General features: G+C 47.3%; 1 protein-coding gene across 1 annotated transcript in view; it reads right to left on the bottom strand.

Annotated features, from left to right (window-relative positions):
* Rabif (RAB interacting factor) overlaps positions 1-5,196 on the bottom strand; it is a 16,423-nt gene that overhangs the window by 8,364 nt on the left and 2,863 nt on the right. The gene's annotated exons all lie outside the window — the stretch shown is intronic.

Here is a 5,196-nt window from a genome sequence, read left to right as displayed (position 1 = left end):
ACACACACACACACACACACACACACACACACACACACACACACACATATATATAAAACAAAACCCACAAAAGGGCTGACAAGAGCTTGGCAGCAGCTAAGGACAACTGCTCTTCCAAGCAGTCAAGTCTGGTTCCTAACTTCTGGTGATTCAAAATTCCCTGAAACTCCAGCTTCATGTAATGCCTGCTTCTGGAATCTGCTGGAACTTGCATCCATGTGCATATCACACACACACAGACACATAGAGACACACACGCCTAACCTTTTAAGAAATAACAAAGCCCTTTAATCTCTACTTGGGAGGCAGAAGCAGGAAGTTCTCTGTGAATTGAGGCAGTCTGATTTACGCTAAGAGTTCCAGGACAGCCATGGCTACCTAGTGAGACCCTGTCACAAAAGACAAAAGAACCAAAAGGAGTAACACAAATCCCTTGAGCCTTTCCTCGCCTCCCCGAGGGAACACTGCACAGCTGGGGCAGCGCTCACAGCCAGAGCACACGATCTGATGCAATCTGGAGAGCTGAGTTCTGTTTGGCTGCATTTCAGGCCCTGTTGCCTAGGGCGGCCTTGAACTCCGATCCATTTACTCGTGTTCATTTGCCTGTTGTTGACCATTACAGCCAGGACAGCGAACAGCTCCTCTCGTGCATCAGCACCTTGCCTTCCAATCCCATCTGCTGGCAACCACTCATTCTTTCCTCATTTCAACAATGTTACACAGACGCACAGACACGTGCACGAGTGTAGTGTCGCACATCTTTAACCCCACACTCGGGAGGCAGAGGCAGGTGGGTGTCCGTGTGTCTGAGGCCAATTTGGTCGACAGAGTTCCAGGACAGTCAGGGCTACACAGAGAAACCCTGTTTGGATAAGATGTTATACTAACCCGGGAACTGTGGCGCTCGCCTATAATCCCAGCTACTCGGGATGCTGAGGTGGGAGAATCATGAGGCCCAGGATGGCTTGGGCAAGCCATCAGTTTACAGAGCTGCTTGTCCAGCATTAACAAAACTCTAGGTTTGGTCCCCAGCATCATATAAACTGGGGTTATAATCCCAGCACTCGGGAGGCAGAGGCAGGGGGATCTCTGTGAGTTCGAGACCAGCCTGGTCTACAGAGCTAGTTCCAGGACAGGCTCCAAAGCCACAGAGAAACCCTGTCTCGAAAAACCAAAAATAAAAAAAAAAAAAAACTGGGGTTAGTGGTCCAGGCCTGCTGAAGGCAGGAGGATCGAGAATTCAAGGTCATCCTCTCAGCTACACCAGGAAGCAAAGCCAATGTAGTTAGCGTGAGACCTGTCTCACAGAAGAGAGAAAGAAAAAGCCTGGCGGTGGGTGGCCCTTGATGACTTAGGCAGGCAGATCTCTGTGAGTTTGAGGTCAGCCTGGTCTACAAAGTGAGTTCCAGGGCTGCATGGAGAAACCCTGCCTCAAAAAAAAAGGGGGGGGTGGTGGCAGGGGGAAGGCTGGTGACCTCAAAATAAACAGGGATGGATGGGTAGAGTGAGGGAATGTTATACAAATAGATTCATAAAGCGGATAATCTTTTTTCTTTCTTTTTTGGTTTTTTCGATACAGGGTTTATCTGTGGCTTTGGAGCCTGTCCTGGACTAGCTCTGTAGACCAGGCTGGTCTCAAACTCACAGAGATCCGCCTGTCTCTGCCTCCCGAGTGCTGATTAAAGGCGTGCGCCACCACCGCCCGGCTAAGGATAATCTTTTTTCTGACCAGTGTAATTCTCCGTAGATTATTCAAGTTGTCTGTATCAAGTTGTCTGTGGTACTGTAATCCCAACACTTGGGAGGTAGAGGCAGGAGAATCAGGAGTTGAAGATCATCCTCCATTACAAAGCAAGTTTGAGGCCAATCTGGGTTACATGAGATGCTATCTCAAAACAAAACCAAAAAGCAGACTTGAGTTCATCTGTACCCCATTCACCTGCTGGAAGGCCTCTGTGCCATCTCCAGTGTGACGCTGAATGGCACAGTCACCACATACATTCTCCACAGGTTTGACATGAACCTGAGTTCACTTCTCTGGGAAAAACACCAGGGTGCTGCTCATTCGTTTAGTTTTATAAGAAAGTGTTCTTGGGGGAGCTGGAGAGATGGCTCAGAGGTTAAGAGCACTTGCTGCTCTTCCAGAGGTCCTGAGTTCAATTCCCAGCAACCACATGGTGGCTCACAACCATCTGTACTGACATCTGGCACCCTCCTCTGGCGTGCGGGCATACATTGAGGCAGAATGTTGTATACATAATACATAAATAAATAAATCTTTAAAAAAAAAAAAAGAAAGTGTTCTTGGTTACTGCTCTCACGTTCTCTGCTCCAATATGCTTAACCCAATACTATTTTCTTTTAAATATATTTTTTAGATTTATTCATTTTTATTTCGTGTGCATTGGTGGTTTTTTTTGTTTGTTTGTTTTGTTTTGTTTTTTGAGGAAGGGTTTCTGGGTAACTTTAGAGCCTGTTCTGGAACTAGCTCTTGTAGACAGACTGGCCTTGAACTCAGAGATCTGCCTGCCTCTGCCTCCCAAGTGCTGGGATTCAAGGTATGCGCCACCACTGCTGTTGGTGTTTTGCCTAAATGTTCGTGCATGCCTGGTGCCAGTGGATGCTAGAAGGCGGCACTGGATGGGGAGATGTTCATGGAACTGGAGTTACGGATGGTTGTGACCCACCATGTGGGTGCTGGGAACTGATGGGTCCTCTGAAAGAGCAACAGGTGTTGTAGGTGCTGTCTTCTTCCCACTCCACCCAGCACAGTGTACACTGTTCTTCCTACAAGCCAATCTCTGCTCTTCCCACGAAAGACCAAACATCCCTCTTCTACAGCACTGCCTTTTTCCCTAATTTCCAAACTCCATGGACTTTCCCTTTTTCTTTGCACAGGAGTGAGGCTCTTGGCGAGGAGGCCACAGCCCATGACCCAGCAGTGTAGAGCTGCCGGACTCAGAGATCTGCCTGCCTCTGCCTCCCAAGTGGAGAGGAAGAGCTGCTCCTCTTGTTCTCAGCTGCCCCCCATCACCTCTGCAAGGTTTCTACTGATTGGTTACCCATCATGGCCACCTAAGGAGGTTCCGGTCACTCTGCCCTTGCCATCGAAGATTCAGTGGCACCTGGCTCAGTCTTCCTTTGGATTCCATGTCCTTACTTGATCATGACCTTCCACTCCCATGGAGAGGATTTATGCCCAGAGCTCCAGAACCTCTGTTTTGGCTAAGGGAGACAGTTTCTAAAACTCACACACTATATAACTCTATATCTATCTATCTATCTATCTATCTATCTATCTATCTATCTATCTATCTATCTATCTATCTATCTATCTATCTGTTTTTCGAGACAAGGTTTCTCTGTGAAGCCTTGGCTGCCCTGGAGCACCCGCTTCTGCCTCCTGAGTGCTGGGGTTAAAGTGTGCATCACCACCGCCCAGCTCAAAACACTACATTTTTTACAAGGAATTGTCACCCTGTCTCTACTTAGCTTAACCAACAATTTTAGTTAGGATTCTCAGAAATCTGGGCTGGAGATGACTCAGTGGCTAGAGCACATACCACTCTTCCTCCCAGAATCCATAGTGCTTTACAACCTCTTGTAACTCCAGTCCCAGGGGATCTAAAACCCTCTTCTGACCTGCAAGGACTCCTGCGCACATACGGTTCACACACACATACAAAATAAACTAAGAACATTTAAAAGATTATAAGAAACTTAGATTTCTCAATCCTCAGCTCCAACCTGAAATGCTGCAATGTTTGAACTATCAGAGCACTGCCTGACATGAGTGGAAAATTCCACATGTGATGTCATATGATGGGCTGCAGGCAAAATGCAGGCGCACCAAAGAAAGATACACAGAATTATCTTCAGCTTCTGTGGAATGGAAGCTATGAAAAAAAATATTCCATGTTTAGACTTGTCTCTCAAACCTAAAATACCTCATTGTGTAATTGAAAAATTTTCCTCCGTCCCACCCCCAAAAATCACACCTCTGAAATCTGAAACAGTTCTGATCCGAAGTGTGCTGAAGAGTTTTTTTGTCCACTTGACATAAGCTAGAGACATCTGGAAAGAGAGAACTTCAAGTGAGACAATGTCTCCACACGGGCCTGGGGGCAAGTCTGTGAGGGAATTTAGTGATTGATGATTATGTTGGAGGGCCTAGCCCACTGTAGATAGTGTCACCCCCTAGGCAGATAGTCCTGAGTTCTAGAAGAAAGCAGGCTGAGCAAGACATGGGGAGCAAGTCAGAAGCAGCACCCTGGCCTCTGCGTCAGCCAGCTCCTGCCTCCAGGTTCTTGCTTCTAGGTTCCTGCCACGACCTCCCTCCGGGATGAACCTGAACTGTAAGATGGAATCAACTTTTCCTCCCACGTTGCTTTCGGTTGTATTACCACAGCCACAGAAACCAAACCAGGACAGAAGTCGGTAGCAGAAAGTGTCTATTGCTGTGATAACATGTTGCCTTGGGGAGGACTGTGGAAACGTTTGGAACCTTGGGTTGGAAAAGCATTGAGTGCTCGGAGCTGAACAGACTGCTGTGTGGGAGCAGGAAGAACACTGAAATGCAGGTTGGTCAGCACAATTCCTTCATCCAGGTTTCAGTTCCCTGGTCAGCTTGAGGCTTTGCCTTGGCTTCCCTCAATAACGGACTGTCATCAGGACCTGTAACCCCAATAAACCCTTTCCTCTCCAAGAGCTTTTTGTCTGGCCTTCTTCGTAGTGCAGAAAATAAAGTAGCTATTGGTACGGAGAGTAAGGACTAGTCATCCTACGACAACTTCAAAGGGATGATTTTTTTTTTTTGAGACAGGGTTTCTGTGTAGCCCTGGCTGTCCTGGAACTCACTCTGTAGACCAGGCTGGCCTTAAACTCACAGACGCCTGCCTCTGTCTCCCAAGTGCTGAGATTAACAGTGTGCACGACTACTGCCAGGCCAAAAGGACCCTATTTTTAATTTAAAAGATTTATTTTTTACTTCACGAGCGTTTGCTGCATGTGAGTATGTGTATCACATGTATGTCTAGTATCCACAAAAGGCAGAAAAAGGTATTGGATCCCCTGGAACCAATTGGAGCTACAAAGAGTTGGGAGCCATTTGACATGTACTTCAAGATCAGCCAGTGCTCCTAACCACCGAGCCATCTGTCCAGCCCCAGGTGGTCAGCCAGTGCTCCTAACCACCGA

The sequence above is a fragment of the Microtus ochrogaster genome, chromosome 6, assembly GCF_000317375.1.
Source record: "Microtus ochrogaster isolate Prairie Vole_2 chromosome 6, MicOch1.0, whole genome shotgun sequence".
NCBI lineage: Eukaryota > Metazoa > Chordata > Mammalia > Rodentia > Cricetidae > Microtus > Microtus ochrogaster.
This window is presented reverse-complemented; position numbering and strand designations above follow the sequence as displayed.